General features: G+C 49.8%; 1 protein-coding gene and 1 non-coding gene across 2 annotated transcripts in view; both read left to right on the forward strand.

The window, feature by feature from the left end:
- GNAI2 (G protein subunit alpha i2) overlaps positions 1-20,810 on the forward strand; it is a 194,314-nt gene that overhangs the window by 41,635 nt on the left and 131,869 nt on the right. The window lies entirely within an intron of this gene.
- TRNAW-CCA (transfer RNA tryptophan (anticodon CCA)) lies at positions 904-976 on the forward strand. The gene has a single exon. It is a non-coding gene; the product is annotated as a tRNA-Trp (tRNA).

Here is a 20,810-nt window from a genome sequence, read left to right on the forward strand (position 1 = left end):
CCTTGAATGATTTAAATATACATTGATAATTTCTTTTCCCCATAAATGGAAGCAGATGACTTGCTAAATGTTTAATTCTGGTTCTTTCAACTCATCCCTGATATTAGAAATCCAAAAACTAATCTTGGAGAAGTATTGATAAAAACATGCAAAGGCACGATCATATCTGAAGATGTTAATTCATTATCTATTATATCTCTCCCCCCCACACGTGCTCCACAGTCTAACCTGAACTTGTAGCTGATAAATAAGAAATATTTTTTCAGTTTTGCGTTGCAACCCGTGCCATCTGTGCCTGGATTTTGTAGTAGTATCATGCCAGGGAAAACATTACTGCACCATAAGGCAATCCAGAAAATAGTCTTTTCTCATCCACTAGCAGCTGCTGCTTCCTTTCTTTTATCACCATGAATTTGTACTGTGACTGTTACCTAAGACAACTGCTTTGCCATCCAATGTACAGGAGGACCTGGTTGCCCTGCGTGAGCCTCTGTATGTATGGGGAGCCCAGATGGATATGGGGGCAGGATGCTGGGTAGCAGTTCATACACTTGTAATGTCATAAGACTAGAGACCAACCTTCGGGGAGCAATGTGGAGGGCCATAGTCTCTTCCAGCTTGCATAGCTGGCTCCTCTCTCTTTCTATCTTGAGTACATATATGGCCCCTGTTACTGTAGTATCTGAGCACCACGTAGTCGTTATCATATTTCTCCTCTTGCACCCCTGTGAGACAGGGCCTGGCTATTATCCCCATTGTACAGATGAGGAGCTGAGGCCCAGTGGCACACAGTGACTTTGTCTAAGGTCTTATGAGGAGTCTCTGGTGGAGCAGGGGTTTGAACCCAAGTCTCCCAAGTCCTAGGCTAGTGCCCTGCCCCGGCCTTTGTCCAGCCTTGCTTGTGGCACTCGTGGCGCAATGGTAGCGCATCTGACTCCAGATCAGAAGGTTGTGTGTTCAAATCACATCGGGGTCAGGCAAGTGACTGCCAAGATGAGCAGCCTCTTTACTTTCTCCATTACAAAATCTTAGTTCGTGTGTTGTATCTGGACTACACCACTGGCATAGTCTTCCTGCGGGTCTCCCTGCATGCGTTGCCTCCAGCTTGTACAGAGCTGCACTGCCAGTTCATTTCTCACCATAGTCTTGAGTCCTTCTATTATTATCCCTTTTGCTTATCTGCTAATGCATTCCCAGGTCAAGTTTTAAAATCTTGTTGGTTGTTGCAGCATGTCATCCTTCCACTCAGTTTTGGGAGTGAATGAATGGAGATCAGTGCCTCAGCCAGGCATTTGTTCTATCAAAGCAATGAACCGAGATTGATCTCCCATAATTCCCCTCTCCTGCTCTGCCAATCATATTACCTGCCTCCCAGCTGGCTTTCTCCCTTCCTGAAATCCCTTTATCCAGTTCCACACCAAGCTCCTCATCTTTCAAAGCTCTCAACGATTCTCACCCATCTCATCTGTTCTCATTTTGTCCAACCCTCAGTCCCATTGTGCTCCTCTGTATCCTCTCTCAATCGCTCCCTTCGATTCCTCTCTGGGCTGCCTTCTCGAACAGCCACTTGCTTCTTTTACATTAGGTTCCTGCTCCTTTTCTAGTTTTCCTCACATTGCTCCCTTTAGCTGTGGTGTCTCCACCCTTTGCCATATCTGGACTGTTGTCCTGAGCTGTGTGCCTTAGCCTTCTGATGGTAAACAGGACAGGGACCTTGGAATTCTGTGTGAATGTGTGAGACTGTTCATTTCCAAATTGCGGTCATTTGCCATGGAACAGTTGGTTCAGTTAACGCTTGTCATTGCTTCGGGTCAAAGTTCCACTTGCTGTGTGTCTGTAAAACTTGTGTCTTGCTCTGCAGAGCTAAAGCCTTCTCTCCTGTGGTGAATGTAAGATCTATAGGAGTCCCAGCCTAGTGGAGTACTGAAGTGCTCCATTCTCCCTGGCCCGGATGAGGCTCTTTGGTCCTCTCCAAACCCACAGGCCACTAGATCCCAGAAGCTTATAGCTCTTGTAAACTCTGCAGGAGTCGAAGGTCTAGGCCCCAGGGGTTCTCTGGTCCTGCAGAAGTTAAAAAACCTAATTCCAGAAGCTGTTGGAGGGTCCTTGGATCCTAAAGCAATTAGGAGCCTCAAGTGAGTCCCAGCCAGGGACATTGCACCAACTAAACTTTCTATGGGCGTGTCTTTGCTGCAACAGCTGGCTGCATTTACTCCACTCATAGGCGCCGACTCCATGGGTGCTCCGGGGCTGGAGCACCCACAGGGAAAAATTGGTGGGTGTGGAGCACCCACTGGCAGCTCCCTGACCCGCCCCAGCTCGCCTCAGTCTCTTCCCCTGAGTGGGCCACCGCATTCTGCTTCTCCCCCCTCCCTCCCAGCACTTGCACTGCGAAACAGCTGTTTCACGTGGCAAGCCTGGGAGGGAGGGGGGAGGAGGAGTAACGCAGCGTGCTTGGGGAAGAGGCGGAGCCAGGGCAGGGATTTGGGGGGGATCCAATAGGGGTAGGGGAGGGGTGGGGTGGGGGTGGAGTCGGGGGGGGGGGCGAGCTCCCACCGGTGCCAACAGAAGTTGGCACCTGTGACTCCACTTGAGCGTGCCTAGCTCGCGTGAGAGCAATCACACTGCAAAGCAGCTGAGGAGTTGTAACTCAACCTGAGGCACCCCTTCTGCATTACTAGCTCCAACATCAGCAATAATAAAGCTCCAATCCCTCTTCCCATCTCCTCTGCAGTTCAGCTGAAAAGTCACACATGAGAAACTCTAGACAGATTGGTCTAGATTTGGTACATTTGGAGTGGGAGGGTCAGTCTGCCTTATAACCAAGGTTGTATCTAGCTTTGACTGTGCAGACTTTCCATGATCCAGGTGTTGCTTAACTTGCCACATGTGGTTTGGTTACAGGCAGGAAACGGTTAAGGGCACATGTACATGACCATAGGCCAAGTGCCAAGTTATGGGAGGAGGGAATGAACTGGCAGTAACTTCTGTGGAGGTTTTATGGAAACTCCGCCCTGCATTTCTCACTAAATAGATACGTCCCAATTCTTCTAGGGGTGAACACTCACTGATGCACTAAGTTGCTAATTAGGTAGCAAGATAAGGTTTTTGGAGGAGCTCCACTCCAACCAGATCTTGGCATCGGGCTGCTGGCAGTGAGAGTATATAAATATTGCATTAAATGTCATGACTGTACTAAAGGAAGCTTTAAAAGCTTAAATCACAGTGTCCAAAATATATTGGAACTAAATAATTTATCTTGCTGACAAAGTGGTGTTAAAAGATTAACATTGCCTTTCGGATCCAGCCATCTGCTCCCTTAATGTTTTTTAAAAAATACCAAAAAAACAAAAAAAGAAAATTCCTTGTGCTTCAGAGAGAGGTCAATCTGAGTGGTGAAAACTGCAGAGTGCCAGCTGGTGGAAATGGTGAAGACCCTGATCCTGAGGATTGATCTATGTGGGTGGACCCCTGCACCCACACAGGAGCTCACGTAGGAGTGCAGGGGTCCCACCCAGGCAGATTTCACTGCAGGATTAGGGCAAAATCTGCCCTGAGAAAGTCTTTCTATAGGGTTTAGAGCAGCCATCTTAGTTCTCTGACTGACCACCTTATGGACAGATCCTCTTTTATAAACTTGGGTCTTTTACCTCTAGTCGCTATTTTGAATCCAGAACTCTTCCTATTCCTTGGTGGGACATGAGCCGCTGTTGGCAGCACCGTTGGCTTCTTGGCTCCTGAGACTGTCAGCAAGGTGGCCCATGGGCTGTAGATCCTGAACTCCTTCGTGCTAGCCTGTGGAGCTGATCTCTTCCCATCTGTGGGAGGCAGGTTTGAGAGGAAAGCTTGCACAACCACTGTTTTATCTGTTCTGTGCCAAGTATTTTGCTTCTAATCATGTTGACCTGGCACTTTCGCCAGCTTCAAATTCGTTTTAAGGAACAGCTATTCGCTGACCTCTCATGCTCTGGTTCAAAGTGAAATCAGTGGAAGGAGACTGGTGTAAAGCAGTGTAAGAAATGACCTGGGACTCCAGTGCAGTCTTCACTGGGATCATAGATGTGATCTTCATTGTAAGTAGGTGAGAATGGAAGAGGACTCAGAGTACGGTAGAGGTAGCTTGCATGTTGAGCACCCAAGTGGAGCCTCGGCTCTAACCTGCATCCCCAGCCAGGCCAGCTAGTGTGAGCCTATAGTATCTCCAAGCCTGGGTCAAAGGTTTTTCTGTGCAGGCGGTAGGGGGTGTTGGGCTAAAACCTACGGAAGAGCGCTGGTTAACTGTGCAGTGAAGACAGACCCTTTAAGACTTGTTCCTGCTTGGGCACTTGATTGGTTCATACCTTTCAGACTGCAGGTTCACACTGCGATACCCTTCCCACCTGAGTTTCTCTGTGCGCTGGGGTAGTTGGGGCCTGAAGCTCAACGGCAGGGAAATCGATTTCTTTGCTACTGGTGTTGGCTGAATGCTTTGGTCCTAAAAAGGCCCCACATCTGTGACTGAGGAAGAATAGCAGGAAAAGGAAAAATCGGCAAAAAGGGTTTATACACTTCTGCTTGCTCGAGGGCTTTTCTCGGAGTTGGAAATGCCTTTTTCTTCTGAGATAGGGCTCCTTAAAATCCGGGAAATACTGCCCCTTCCTCCACTCCCATACAGTCATCCAGGCAATTGTTCCCTTTCGGGGGGGGGGGGGGGGGAGAGGGGTAACTCAGTAGGGAGGAGGTATAGCTCAGTGGTTTGAGTATTGGCCTGCTAAACCCAGGGTTGTGAGCTCAATCCTTGAGGGGGCCATTTAGGGATCTGTGCAAAAATCTGTCAGGGATGGTACTTGGTCCTGCTGTGAAGGCAAGGGTCTGGACTCGATGACCTTTCAAGGTCCCTTCCAGTTATGGAGATATACCTATCTCATAGATAATAAATGGATGTCATTCACTGGGGATCTGGGCAGTGCTTCTGAGCATCTCTTGGTTCTCTTGCACTCCTATGTGAAACAGGAGAGACTATGGAAGTTCCAGGAAGTGCAGCTGAGTGGGTGGAGGGTGGTAAGGTTCACAATGGCTGGAGCAGGCAGAGACACAAACTCACCTGGCAAGGCCCTGTGATTCTACCTCCAGCATTCATCACTTTGCAGGCATCTTAGCTTTTTTTCATCGGAAATAATACATCTTATGTGGATGCTGTGTCCTGCTTTTTAAACATGGGCAAACAAGTGGTAGAACTTGCAATGCGGAAAGATGGGTTTTGATTTTTATTAATACATCTTTATTACATTTTTATAAAATAATTTTTGAATAGCCCTAGAATCTGCAAACCTTTTATGTAAGGAAATAAAATTTGAAACATGCTGGCCATTGTGATTTGCTTGTCAGGGAATCCAATATGGGCTACTGTAGGAACTAAACAGGGAGCAATAAGTTATGGAGAAAGGCACAAATGGTAGAACTGTCATGTCCTTTTCTGCCCTCACATCAGAAGCTTTATTATTCACTAATACAAGTACGGGACTGAATCAGGAAAAGATGCATTAACAATACCCACCTCTCATCAGGTGCTTTTTATTAATAGATCTCAAAGGAGGTCAGTATTATTATTCCTATTTTATAGATGGGGACACTGAGGCACGGAGAGGTGGCTTGCCCAAGGTCATCCAGCAGGCCAGTGTTTGAGCTGGGAATAGAACCCAGCTCCCACGAGTCCCAGCCCAGTCAATGTAATTAGATTGAGGAGAATTTATTGCTCTTATTCCCTTTCTAGGGACAGAGCCCTAGATAACTTTTTACTGAAATAGCTACACTTAGTGTGAGTGCTGTTGTATCGTTATGCGGATGTAGCTTATTCCCCTTCCCATAGAGGAATTGCTGTCCTGCTACAAGCACCTTTATACTGGTACAACTGTGTCTGCGCTAGGGCAGTTGTAGTGCTTTAATTTTACTTGAAGCAGTACAACCTGTCTGTCTGCCTACAAGCCCTTAGATCTCATGTAGGAGAGGGAAGTTCCTCATAGCCTCTAGAAGAGGACCACTCTAGTTTGCCAGCACCTTTGAAACAGAAGGCTGCTGTGTGCTAGCTGACAGTTTCCTTTTTAACATCTGGCTGGCTAGAATCCATGCAGGGTGAGGGCTCTGAGCACCAGTGACGGTCTCCCCTGAAATTAGTGGTTGAAAAGGAATGTATCATACTGTTGTGCAGTAGCAAAATGTGCCAGGCATGTTTATTCCATGCTTCACAGTTAATTTGCATTGATGCCTTTCTTGGGGGGTGCGGGGACCATCACCAAAAACCTGACAACTGAAGTCACTCATGAAAGATTTTGTACAGTGAGGTATCCCTCCTGCCTCCAGCATGGTGACCCCGGATAGAAAGCAAAAAAAAAAAAGAATAATCCATTGCAGCCCTCTGAGCAGAGGAGCCTCTGAGTGTATTGTCTGGTGGGGATTTAGGATGACTTAATTCCCTTGGAATGCTGATCTTCTCCAGCCGCTGGGAGTGGAATCCATCCTGTTTCACAGTGCTATAGGGAAGAGCCGTGGGCCGGAAAGGGGAGGAGAAGAGGGAGCGGGAAGCTTTGTTCTCCACAGGGAGTCAGGGCCTGACTGAGGAGGGGGAGCGGTGGGCATGGCAAAGCAGTCGTACTTGCAGGGAAGGCTGTTTCTTCAGCCAATCTGCCTTTAGCAGTGATCCGCTCCTGGGTTCTGCAGTGCCACAGGCACCTTTTGCCACTTGGATTGCGAGAATCAGTTCAGACTGAGCGCTGGCTTTAAGATCCACTGAAATGGAAATGATGTACTTTTCATCCAGGACTCAAAAGGAGTTTGGATGCCAAACCAGCGCTTTTCTGGTGACTTCATCAGTAAGGGTAGAGCTGTAGGCATTTTATTTCAGAGGGGTGGCGGTTCTGGAGGAAAAACCTTTGGGCTGCCGGGTTTCCCTTTTTTTGGTCTTCACAAGCCTGCAGGCATTTCCTTATGGTACCTCTTTAAGAAAGGTGCAAACAGCCTCATTCAGCTCAATAGAGTGTTGACCCTGAAGCCTACTGATGCAAAATATCAGTGTTAACAGTTTTTCTCTCTGGAGAGGATGGCTGTGTCTAATCCCTGAGCCCCAGGGAACAAGGAAAAGGAAGGAAGAAGATAGGTCAGAGCCCTGTGGCTCTCTGAACCTTGTTTTCATCCCTAGAAGTAATGATTTTAGCAGCTGCGACCCTGGTGCTCAGAGTGTGTGTGTGAGAGAGAGTGAGTGTATGCGGGGTTTGCCCGCAGGTAGAGGTGAGCTGAGGAGGGAAGGAGCTTTGATAAAGCTCCAGCTAATGATGAAAATAGAGTCTACAGCTATTGAAACTGAGAAATGAAACCCTTTGGTTCTGGAGCATGCACATGACTTCTAGGACGGAGGCTGCTGCTGCTATCTTCTCAGGGCTTTTATTTCTGAGATAAGCAAGTCTTATCATCCCCATTATGTAGATAACTTCTCTGGGCCACAGTTTTCCTAAGTGACTTGCTCACGTTCACTCCCTGAGTTAATGGCAGAGCCAAGAACAGACCCAGGCCTGCTGTTCCCAGCTCTGTGCTTGAACCAGGACAGCAGGGTGTCGTATACTTGGAGTGCTGTTAGCATACTGGGGACAGGGCCACTGAATTGCCTAAAGACACTGATGGTTGAGTATTCAGAAACCTTTTAAGGGGCCTATTTCTCCATCTTCTCCTTGACCAGCTGATTCGTTCTATAAAGCTAGATGTGCTCTTAGATAACTCTCAAACTTTGAGGCCAGATGCCTTCAGTCGGCTGAGGACTGAAAGTAGCCAGCATTGCTTTAGAAAGTGGCTTGTTCTATTTTAGTAACGTTTGGCTGCTCATACTTGATGTGCCCTTTGTTATATCGAGTACCTGCATTGGTAGAAACTTTGCCAGGCAGTCAAATCTCTCCTCTTCTTCTTCGAGTGATTGCTCATGTCCATTCCACAATAGGTGTGCGTGCTCACCACGTGCACCGGTGCCGAAAGTTTTTCCCCTAGCAGTACCAGTAGGGGAGCGCACCTAGCGACCCCTGGAGTGGCGCCATTATGGTGTGGTATAAGGGGCGCTGCACGCTCCCCCCAACTTCAGTTCCTTCTTGCTGCCAGTGTAGGTGCTTCAGAACTCCTCTGCTGTAGCTTCCCTCTTGGACTCTTAGTTCATAGTTAATGGTACCTGTAGTTAAAAAGTATTTTAGTTAGATTTAGCTTAGTGCACCCGGGTCGGGGTATGCCCCATGCCCCGGGCTTTAAATCGTGCGACACTTGCAAGCGGCCGATGCCCATGAGTTATCCGCACGCGGGCTATTTACGCTGTCTGGGGGAACCCATCTCAGCGATCGCTGCAAGATTTGCAGATCCTTCAAGCCTCGGGCCAAGAAGGAGCGGGACATTTGGCTCCGGGACATTTTGATGGAGTCGACCTTAACCCCAACACTGCTGCTCCGCTCCGAGTCGGCACCAAGCACCGCGGCATTGGTGCGTTGCGACCCTGTGGTGCCCTCTACCAGCCGGCACCGCTCCCCGTCCATGGGACGCTCCAAGAAGGCGAAGAAGAGGTCTTCTCCACCGAGGCACCGGAGCAAGACCAGGGGAGAGACTAGATCCACGCTGGGCAGTTCTCAGTCCCCATCGGCCTCCCAGCCTCCAACTCAAGTTGAGTGGAGTAGCCCGGCCCACTCTGAACTGGCCTCCCTGGATGTCAGTGGCCACATTAGGGTGCCCTCCACGCCAGAGGCCCTGCAGGCAGCTCGAGACATTCTGTCTCTGCCGGTATCGGTGGCACCACTGCTGTTGGCTCCCCAGTCCAAAGGCAAGCCACCACTTGGATCCCCGCAGTCGCTGCCTGGACGGTACTATTCACGGTCTAGGGAAGGTTCCTGACGCCGTTCCCCGTTCAGTGACCGCCCTGGGTGCAGTCCACGCAGGTCCCTGTTGACCCCCACCAGACTGGCTGGCCGGGTACCGACTGGCAGGGGATCCAGGCACTGCTCCACCTCGAGGGAATGTAGACCTCGCAAGGAGAGAGTGCCCCCTGGTGACGGGGACAGTTGGCACCGGAGGTCATTGTCTCCCAGAACCTACTGTAGCCCTTCGCGGTACGGGCATCGATGCCATTCCTGTTCTTTGTCTCGCTCGAGGTCCCTGCCGCGGCATCGCTCCCGCAGCCCCAGGCGTCGATCGCTGGCACCTTGCCGTCGTGGATCCGCCCATTGGAGCCTCTTGCGGAGCAGCTGCTACCGGTGGTACTCCTGCTCCTCCACGCTGGGAATCACTGTCTTGTGGTCGGCATCGTTCCCGATGCCACCGTTCATCCCAGTCCCAGGATAGCGGTAGATCATATGCCAGCCTGGCCTCCCTTCGCAGTCGTCAGTCGATGTGCCAGGATAGTCAGGCTGGACAGCCCGCTCTGCCGGTGCTACAACAGGTGCAGTGGCACTGGACCCCTTGGCTGGCGCCATGGTACCAATGGGCCCTGTGGCCCATGATGCAGCCCCTGGTGGTGGCTTGCTCGGTGGCTGGAGCCTCGGAGATACCGTCGGCCTCCCTTTCTCAGCCGCCCAGAAAGGAGTCGGTGGAGTGTTCATCCCAGGTCCCACGCTCAGAAGGGGACCAAGTGGTGGGGCCTGCAGCACCGGTGCGGATGCAGAGTACCATGCCCCCATCCTCCCCAGATGAGGCGATCACGGTCCCTCCTCTGCCTGTCCCGCAGGAGGACTCTAAAGCACACCAAGAGTTGTTGAAAAGGGTGGCATCGAGCCTCAACCTACAAGCCGAGGAGGTGGAGGAGCCCTCAGACTCCCTCTTCAACGTCCTCTTGGCTTCGGCACCGGCCAGGGTAGTTCTCCCACTCCATAAAGGTGTGTCAGATCTTGAATGCCTTGTGGCAAACCCCAGCTTCCTTGTCCCCCATCTCTAAGAGGGCAGAATGGAAATATTTTGTGCCCGCCAAGGGGCATGAATACTTGTATACCCACCCTGCCCCCAACTTTCTAGTGGTTGAGTTGGTCAACCATAGGGAGAGGCAAGGCCAACCCGCCCCTACTTCTAAGAATAAGGACTCGAGGAGACTAGATCTATTCGGTAGAAAGGTTTATTGGTCCTTGAGTTTCCAACTGAGAGTGGCGAACCACCAAGCCCTGCTGGGTAGATATGAGTTCAATTTGTGGAGCTCTGTCCAAATTTGAGGACTCCCTTGAAGAGCTTGACAAAAAAGAGTTCAAGGCTCTGGTGGAGGAGGGTACAGCTGCTGCCAGGGCGGCCCTGCAGGCAGCCTAGGATGCCGCAGATGTGGCTGCCAGGTCTATGACCTCCGTGGTGTCGATGAGGAGAGCGTCGTGGCTCCTGCTGTCTGGGCTGTTCAGCGAGGCACAGAACTCCTTACAGGACCTTCTGTTTGATGGCAAGGCCCTGTTTGCGAAACAGACAGACGTGAAGTTACATGGTCTGAAGGATTCCTGCACAACATTAAAGACTCTTGGCCTCTATGTCCTGGCCCCGGCCAGGACCAAGCTCAAACTGCAGCAGGCTCTCACCGAGGCCACCTACTCTAGATCTGAGCCCCCTTATAAAAAGTCAAGGGACTATAAAAAAACATGCCCGCAACTGCAACCTGGGCCCTCCAAGGGCAAACAGGCAGTGAAATGTCCGGGGGCGACTTACCAGTTCATACCAGGGATCCACCCGTAATAAAGCTTACCTTCTCCAACCGGTCGTGTGCTTTTCTCCCAGAGTGGTCACGGCTGACCTCAGACCCATGGGTCCTCAACACAGTCTTCCAAGGCTACACCCTCCAGTTTACCTCTACCCTACCCCACCCACTCACCCTCCATCCCCGTCCCTCCTCGGGAACCCCTCTCACGAGACCTTGCTCGAGCAGGTGGTGAGGTGGTTTCTTAGCCTAGGAGCTGTGGAAGTGGTGCCAGCGGAGTTCAGACGCAAGGGGTTCTACTCCAGCTACTTACTTACAAAGGCCAAAGGGAGACTCAGGCCCATGCGAGGCCTGAACCAGTACATGGTAAAGCTCAAGTTTCACATGGTCTCTCTGGCCTCCATCATTCCCTCCCGGGGACTGGTATGTCGCCCTCAATCTGCAGGACGAGTACTTCCACATTCATATATTCGAGGGACACAGGCGGTTCCTCCGTTTCATGGTTAGGCAGGAGCACTACCAGTTTGCTGTCCTCCCGTTTGGCCTGTCCACTGCTCCCAGGGTATTCACAAAGTGTATGTCTGTGGTAGTGGCCTACCTCAGACGTCGTGTGTGTCCCTAGATCTTCCCCCACCTCGATGACTGGCTAGTCAAGGGCAGCTCCAGGTCGCAGGTGCAGGATCACGTATCACTCCTCCTGTCTTCATGCACCACGCTGGGCCTGTTGGTAAATGACACCAAGTCCACGTTAGTCCTGGTGCAGCGCATAGAGTTCATTGGGGCAATTCTGGATGCGACGTCGGCCAGGGCCTGCCTCCCTCCCACTGGACAGATTCGAAACCCTAAGGGAGCTCATTAGCATGGTCCCAACCCCCGTCCGTGGAGTTGGTGTCCGATGCATTGGACCTGGCATGGGGAGCCCATGTGGGAAACATCCAGACCCAAGGTCTGTGGTCCACGCAGGACCTTGCCCTGCATATAAATGTCAAGGAGCTCAGGGCGATCTGTCTGGCATGTGTGGCCTTCCGCTCGTATCTGGAGGGCAGAATGGTCAGGGTTCTCATGGGCAAAACGGCCTTTATGTTCTACATCAACAGGCAAGATGGGGCCCGTTCCTCAGCCCTCTGCCAGGAAGCCCTCAGGCTGTGGGATTTCTGCATAGCCCATGATATTTACCTAGAAGTCTGGGTGCTAGGAATTCTCGGGTGGATCGCCTGAGCCGAGATTGCTCCGCTCAGCACGAGTGGTCACTGCACCCATATGTGGTGCACAGGATTTTCCAAACTTGGGGAACTCCCCAAGTGGACCTGTTCGCGACACGGCAGAACCACTGGTGTCCCCGCTTCCTCTCTGGGGCGGGGGGAGTTGGGCATGGGCACCATCTCTGACACCTTCCTTCTGTCCTAGTCGGGCCAGTTTTTCTATTCTGCTGATCGGCAAGGTCTTGGAAAAGATAAAAATGGACAGGGCCCTGATCGCCCTGGTGTGGCCCAGGCAACATAGGTACAGGACTCTCATGAGCCTGGCAGTCACCCCGCTGTGGCTGTTGCCATCCCGCCCAGACCTGCTATCCCAGGACCAAGGTCGCCTCCTCCACCCCAACCTCATGGCATGGCTGCTCAATGTTTAGGCCAGGAGGAGAGGACTTGCTCGGAAGGGGTTCAGCGCATCCTCCTGGAAAGCACATGGCCCTACCTGGCGAAGTGGTCTTGGTTTTCCCGGTGGGCCGCTGATCGGGGCGTTTCACCTGTGGTTGCTCCAATTCAGCTTATATTAGACTATCTCCTTCACCTTAGAGCCCATGGCCTAGTGCCCTCGTCCGTCAAGGTGCACTTGGCGGCCATATCGGCCTTCTACCCGCCAGTGCAGGACCACACGGTGTTCTCCCATGCCATGACTGGCCGATTCCTTTAAGGGTTTGGATCGCCTCTTTCTCTGTTAGGCCTTCAGTCCTGCAGTGGAACCTGAACCTGGTGCTGGCAAGGTTAACTGGTCCTCCATTTGAACCGCTAGCTACATGCTCCTGGCCGCACCTCTTGTGGAAGGTAGCCTTTCTGGTGGGGATCACGTCTGCTAGACGGGTCTCGGAACTCCAGGCCCTGACCTCCGAATCCCTGTACACAATGTTCCATAAGGATAAGGTCCAACTCCGACCACATCCTTCGTTCTTCCCTAAGGTGGTCTCTGCCTACCATATGGGTCAGGACATTTTCCTGCCAGTACTCTGTCCCAAACCCCACACGTCCAGGGAGGAGTGCCGCCTCCACATGCCGGATGTGAGACAGGCTCTGGATTTTTACCTGGAACATACAAAACCACTCAGGAAGTCCTCACAATCCTTGGCCGAACCTATGAGCGGCTGACCGGTCTTCACTCAGCGGCTCTCCAACCGGATCACCTTGTGTATCTGTACCTGTTACTACCTGGCAGGAGTCGTTCCCCCATGCCACCGATTGTGAGGGCACACTCGACTAGGGCACAAGCCTCGTCGGCTGCCTTTCTGGCCCATGTCCCCATCCAGGACATTTGTAGGGCTACCCCATAGTCATTGTTTCACACGTTCACCTCTCATTATGCGATAGTCTCCCAAACCAGGGAGGACGCGGGGTTCAGCGGGGCTGTGCTCCTGTGAATTCTGTGAACTACCCACCTCCAACAGATATAGCTTGTAATCACCTATTGTGGAATGCATGTGAGCAATCACTCGAACAAAAGACAGTTACCTTTTCCATAACTGATGTTCTTTGAGATGTTGAGGAAATGGTTGTAGGGGACAACCTTGGCTCGAGTGACCATGAGCTAATTCAATTTAAACTAAATGGAAGGATTAACAGAATTAAATCGGAGACTAGGGATTACAATTTCAAAAAGGCTAATTTTAATAAATTAAGGGGACTGGTTAGGGAAGTGGATTGGGCTAACATATATTTATGGATCTAAAGGCGGATGGCGCCTGGGACTATTTTAAGTTAAAGTTGCAGGAGCTGTCGGAGGCCTGTATCTCGAGAAAGGGAAAACGGTTAGTAGGCAAGAGACTGGATGAGCGAGCGTCTCAAAGGGGTGATTAAGAAAAAACAAAGCGTACAAAGAGTGGAAGAGGGGAGGGATCAGTAAGGAAACCTACCTTATTGAGGTCACAGCATGTAGAGATGGAGTGAGAAAGGCCAAAAGCTGTGTAGAGTTGGACCTTGCGAGGGGAATTAAAACCAATCGTAAGAGGTTTTATAGCCATATAAATAGGAAGAAAACAAAGAAGAAGTGGGACCGCTGAAGACTGTAGATGGAGTGGAGATTAAGGAGATTAAGGCATGGCACAATATCTAAACGAATATTTTGCATCAGTCTTTAATGAGGCTAATGAAGGGCTTAGGAATAGTGGCAGTGTGACAGAGGGGAATAAAGGAGGGGGAATTGACATTACCGTATCCGAGGTAGAAGCCAAACTTGAACAGCTTAACGGGACTAAATCAGGCGGACCGGATGATCTTCATCCGAGAATATTGAAGGAATTGGCGTGAGAAATTGCAATCCCGTTAGCGATAATTTTTAATGAATCTATAAACTCGGGGGTGGTACCATTGGACTGGAGAATAGCTAATGTGGTTCCTATTTTCAAGAAAGGGGAAAAAAAGTGACCCGGGTAACTACAGGCCTGTTAGTTTAACATCTGTAGTATGCAAGGTCTTGGAAAAAATTTTGAAGGAGAAAGTAGTTAAGGACCTTGAGGTCAATGGCAATTGCGACAAATTACAACATGGTTTTACGAAAGGCAGATCGTGCCAAACCAACCTGATCTCCTTCTTTGAGAAAGTAACAGACTTTTTAGATAAGGGAAATGCGGTGGACCTAATATACCTGGATTTCAGTAAAGCGTTTGATACTGTACCACACGAGGAATTATTGGTTAAATTGGAAAAGATGGGGATCAGTATGAAAATCCAGAGTTGGATAAGGAACTGGTTAAAGGGGAGACTGCAGCAGGTCATACTGAAAGGTGAACTGTCAGGTTGGAGGGAGGTCACCAGTGGAGTTCCTCAAGGTTCGGTTTTGGGTCCCATTTTATTTAATCTATTTATTACTGACCTCGGAACCAAATGTAGGAGTGGGCTGATAAAGTTTGTGGATGACACAAAGTTGGGAGGTATTGCCAATTCGGAGAAGGATCGGGATATTCTGCAGGGAGACTTGGATGACCTTGTAAATTGGAGTAATAAATTTCATCCTATTTCTAATAGTGAAAAGTGTAAGGTGATGCATTTAGGGATGACTAACAAGAATTTTAGTTATAAGCTGGGGACGCATCGGTTGGAAATAACAGAGGAGGAGGAGAAGGACCTCGGAGTCCTGGTTGACCGCAGGATGACTGAGTCGGCAATGTGACATGGCCATGAAAAAAGCTAATGCGGTATTGGGATGCATTAGGCGAGGTATATCTAGTAGGGATAAGGAGGTGCTGCTTCCGTTATACAAGGCACTGGTGAGACCTCATTTGGAGTACTGTGTGCAGTTCTGGTCTCCCATGTTTAAAAAGGATGAACTCAAACTGGAACGGGTACAGAGAAGGGCCACTAGGATGATCAGAGGAATGGAAAACTTGTTGTATGAAAGGAGACTTGAGGAGCTTGGTTTGTTTACCCTAACCAAAAGAAGGCTGAGGGGGGATATGATTGCTCTCTTTAAATATATCAGAGGGATAAATACCAGGGAGGGAGAGGAATTATTTCAGCTCAGTACTAATGTGGACACGAGAACGAATGGATATAAACTGGCCATGGGGAAGGTTAGGCTTGAAATTAGACGAAGGTTTCTAACCATCAGAGGGCTGAAATTTTGGAACAGCCTTCCGAGGGAAACAGTGGGGGCGAAAGACCTCTCTGGCTTTAAGATTAAGCTAGATAAGTTTATGGAGGGAATGGTTTGATGGGATAACATGATTTTAGTCAATTAATCAACAACGTGCCATTGCTGGTAAATAGTATCAATGGTCAATGAGGGTCTGGCTGGAGAATCTTGCCTGCATGCTTGGGGTTCTACTAATAGCCATATTTGGGGTCGGGAAGGAATTTTCCTCCAGGGTAGATTGGCAGAGGCCCTGGAGGTTTTTCGCCTTCCTCTGCAGCATGGGGCGGGGGTCGCTAGCTGGAGGATTCTCTGCGACTTGAAGTCTTTAAATCACAGGATTTGGGGACTTCAACAGCTGAGTCAAGGGAAAGGGGGTGGGTCAGTTTTTGTGGCCTGCATCATGTGGGAGGTCAGACTAGATGATCATAATGGTCCCTTCTGACCTTAAAGTCTGAGTCTATGTCCATTCCACATCCCGCCCTCCTTCCCCTCCGTCAGAGTTGTCTGGGGCAAGAAGGAACTGAGGGTGGGGGGAGCGTGCAGCACCCCTTATACTGTGCCATAATGATGCCACTCCAGGGGTCGCTAGGGGAAAAACTTTCAGTACTGGTGCATGTGGCGAAAACGCATACCTGTTGTGGAATGGTCATGAGCAACACATCTCGAAGAACATCAGTTATGGAAAAAGTAACTGTCTTCTCCTGGTGTGTGTTGGCTGAGTATGAATGGATTTGGCAGAACGCTGCTGTCAGATCCAGAGGAAAATGAATTAGTGTCATCTCCACAGTTGGAGAACTTGTTTGTGCAGGGGTTAAATGGGAGCCTTGAGCTCCAAGAGGCCAGGAGTTTACTACAGGTGGTAAACATATGCTTACGCAGAAATGGAGGTCCTGTGGAAAAATTTACTCTCTGCTTTACCTTTGTACTGCAATCAATCATGTGCAGTCCCAGACATGATACTGCTTCAGCCGAGCTAGAAGTGTAGTAAATGAAATGTTGTCATAAAGCAGTGGACCAAAGCAACAGTAAAATAGCTTGTGGGGCAGCATAATTATCCAAGTAAATCTTTGAGGTGTGATAGTGCAGGGGCAGAGTCTAAACACTATAGCAGCTATTCCAGTAGCGATAGATCTTGTCTCTCTGGGACTGGCCAGACTGTAGCCATGTGAGATGCAGAAAGACAAGGATAACTCCAGTATTTGGTGAGGAGCAGCTGCATGTTGTCTGTGTCGTTCCCATAATCCTAAGGCTATGAGTGGTGGCTCTGTCAGTTTCTGGCTTTCTACTGAGTTCGTTGTGGCCTCTCCAACTTCTTAATACACATAACTGAGGCTCTGATTTTGGCCTGGTGGGACCAGTGCTCATGGTAATCATGAATTCAGATAAAGTCCAGGACCCCCGTAGCGGTGTCTCTTTCCCTCCAGACATTGCAGCCTGTCCCACGGAGTCGCAATGTCACTCAGGTTTGGTGTACTTGCCCCTTCACAGATGAAGACTGGGGGGCGGACATGCCAGACCTGAGTGGCATTGTGACCTAGTTCATGCAGACTCAGTGCCAATGAAATTTTGGTTCTTAGCCCCACCATCTACAGAGGAGCAGATGCACCAAACCTGAGTGGTATTGTGACTACGTGGGCCAGGTTACTATACCCAGAGTTGGGAGCCAGCCCCACAGGACAGGACCCATCGCTGAGGAGTGACTGTGGGGTGGGCTCACCCTACAACACTTCCCTCACCCCCCATGGATCACCCACTCCTCCCCTTTCTGTGACTATCTTGTTTTCCCATGCCTATGCTGTGAAATGTTAAAATTTTCTGTGAATAAATCATAGCTTCAAACATCACTTATAAAGGCATGGCGGAGAGAGAGCTTTTGTGAGTGCTGTCTTTTTGCATTAGGGGAAACACAGGTGTAGGGGCTTCACTACACTATGGGATGTGCAGCAGCACAACTGTGGTGTGGTAGCTATGCTGTTGTGACCCTGTCTTGTAGACAGTCTACACCGACTTAAGGGTTTTTTCCAGTGCTGTAGAGTGGCAGGACTCATTCTTCTGTCACCCTGGCGGTGTCTACACTGGGGGTTAGGTTGGCCTAGCTACCGTAAATCTACATCCTGGAGCATTGTAGCTGTGTTGACCTAAGTGTGAAGTATAGATCAGACTTGAGCCCTCATTCACTGGTGGTTGTCCCTGAATTGGTGCCGTTCAGTCAGACAAAGGCAAATCCTGCCTTGCCCTTAATCCTGATCATTGTTGCAGGCCAGCCATTGCTGAAATGGGGCTATTGCTGAGCGCAGACAGGGCCTCAGCTCCTGTGTCATAAACCCACCTAGCATTTCCCTGCTGCTCTTTCAGCATGGTAATGCTCTCAAAACTGATTCACGGCAGCTTCGTTTTGGCCTGGTCTGTGTTTAAAAATTAGATGGACCTGGCTCAGAGATGTGAAAAATGCACACCGCTGAGCAGCGTAGCTGTGCCCACCTAGCCCCCGGGAAAGCCAAAGCAAGGTGGACAGAAGAAAACTTTGGTCACTCATGGAGGTGCATTAACTATAGCAATGGAAAACCCCTTCCACTGATGTAGGCTGTGCCCACACTACAGGGTTACAGCGGTGACCTAGCTACTGCCGCTTGGAGGGCTGGGTTACGGAAAAATCCCTTCCACCACTGTATGAAGCGTCTACTTCACGGCGCTGTGGCTGTGTCACGTAATGCCCATAGTGTAGGCATGGCCTTACTTTCGCATCCATATTCTCTCCTCTCCTTCCCCAGTGTTCAGAGGGGAGTCCAGAATCTATCCAGCAGGGATTTGAGCCCAGGTCTTTCGAGTTGTAGGCTAGCACCTTGACAACTAGGCCACCCTTGCCAACACCTGGCAATTCGAGCCACTGGCAACCCTGTACAAACTAAATTGGGGCCAGTGTGTTTACTAGGCAAATGGGACGATTTGAAAGGCAAATCAAATGAAAAGTTTTCCATGCAAACTGTATTGTAGGTTAATTTTACAGAATTGTTTTGCAGCCTAGCTTCCAAATGATCTCGTTTGTTTAAAACATTGCATGTTCTGTACTGGCACCATAAGTGTGCTTGGCATTTTAGGGAAGATCAGGGCACTGCCCAGCCCTGTGGAGTTCACAGTATAGATAGGTATGGCATGTTCGATTCAGGGAGAGAAGGCAATAGGCAAGGGGAGAGCAGGAACTGGGTCTTACATACAGGACAGGTCTACACTTAAAAATTAGATTGACCTAGGTGCGTTGCTCAGGTCTTTGAAAAATTTTGCGCCCTGGTCAATGTAGTTAGGTCAAGCTAACCCCGGTGTAGACACCACTAGGCTGATGGAAGAACTCTTCTTGGAGAGACGATTAACTACTTTGACAGAAAAATGCCTTTTGTCAATGTGGGAAGCACCTTCACTACAGTGTTTCAGCTGCACCAATGTAGCATAGATACACCCTCAGTAGCATGCTGTTCTTTTTCCAGTTTTATTAGGGCTTGTCTACACTGGCACTTTACAGCGCTGCAACTTTCTCGCTCAGGGGTATGAAAAAACGCAGTAGACCATGCCCCAGCGCTGGGAGCCGCCCCTCGTGGAGGTTTTTTTTTGTTTTTTTTTTTAAAGAGCGCTGGGAGAGCTCTCAGCGCTCTACCACGACTGCACAAGCCACGTTAAAGTGCTGTCGTGGCAGTGCTTTAATGTTGCCATTGTAGACTAGCCCTTAATGTGCGTTTCCAGGGCTGGAGAGGAAAAGGAGGTGGATTGTGAGTAGGGGCATCATGTTTTGGAAAAAAGGTGTGTGTACTGTTTGAAACTTGTGATTTACATGGCTATCCGACAAAAAAAATCCAGAATTATTGTTAAACTACATAACAAACCTTTGGGAAGATATTTATTGACCCTCCTGCTTCAGGGCTTAAGCCGATCTCTGACCAGGATGCAACCCACTGTGGGGGTAGATTATCCCACATTCCCTAATGTAGGTTTCTGACACCTTCCTCTGAAGCATCTGGTTCCGACTCCTGTCAGATACAGGATATGGGGCTAGCTGCACCTCTTCTCTGATCCAGTCTGGCACAATTCCTGCGTAATCTTCCTCGCCCTGCCTGCTTATGATAATGAAGTAAGATGCCACTCACTGTAGGTCACGTAGACTTTCTTAATATGATGCTCCTTAAAATAGTTAGAAACAGTGACATTAAAATGATCATAATCCGCTTTCAGAGTTGACCCATAGACTTTAGATCAGGGATCGGCAACCTTTGGCTCACAGCCCGCCAGGATAAGCCCCCTGGTGGGCCGGGCTGGTTTGTTTACCTGCCGCGTCCACAGGTTCGGCCAATCGCAGCTCCCACTGGCCGCGGTTCGCCGCTCCAGGCCAATGGGGGCTGCAGGAAGCGGCGTGGGCCGAGGGATGTGCTGGTTGCCACTTCCCACAGCCCCCATTGGCCTGGAATGGTGAACTGCAGTCAGTGGGAGCTGCGATCGGCAGAACCTGTGGACGTGGCTGAACCTGCGGGCCGCGTGCCAAAGGTTGCTGATCCCTGCTTTAGATCATGATGGTCCCTCCTGGCCTTTGTGACCTGCAGTGTGCAGGAGGTCAGATTAAGCCTTCACCACCTACTCCTGTAGTAAGCCCACAACCTCTGGTTGAGTTACTGAAGTCCTTAAATCTTGATTTAAAGACCAAGTTACAGAGAATCCACCATTTACTGTAGTTGAAACCAGCAAGTGACCCATACCCCATGCTGCAGAGGAAGGCAAAAAAACACCAGAGCTTTGCCAATCTGACCTGGGGAAAATTCTTTCCCAACCACAAACATTGCAATCAGTTAGACCGTGAGCATGTGGGCGAGAGGGTTGCCTTCTGCTGAGACCAGCCGGACACCTGGGAAAGAACTCTCTGTAGAAACTCGGAGCCCTCACCCTCTAGTATCCCATCTCCAGCTGTTGGAGAGATTTGCTGCTAATGCCCCATGGAGAAGAACAGAAACCATTCATGCTCCTCTCAGAGCTATTGTTTCAGGTTCTTTGCAGAGCCAGGCTGTCATCACTGCACTGGTTACCCCCTTTTCACAATGTGAATGTTGTCTTCACAAGAGGGCACTTGGTTAAATTCTGAAGCATGAAATGGCAGCCTGCCAGGAAAAAAGCACCACATTCAAATCTTGGTTTAGGGGAGGGTTGAGAAGTTGCATGACCTATAGGATCAGGGAGGTTCTTCCAAGTACAGGGACTGCATAAGAAGCCCCCAAGTCTGGAGGTTCAGGGAGGTGGAAGGAAGTGTGGTGAATATGTTGGAGTATAGATA

The sequence above is a fragment of the Malaclemys terrapin genome, chromosome 7 (assembly GCF_027887155.1).
Source record: "Malaclemys terrapin pileata isolate rMalTer1 chromosome 7, rMalTer1.hap1, whole genome shotgun sequence".
NCBI lineage: Eukaryota > Metazoa > Chordata > Testudines > Emydidae > Malaclemys > Malaclemys terrapin.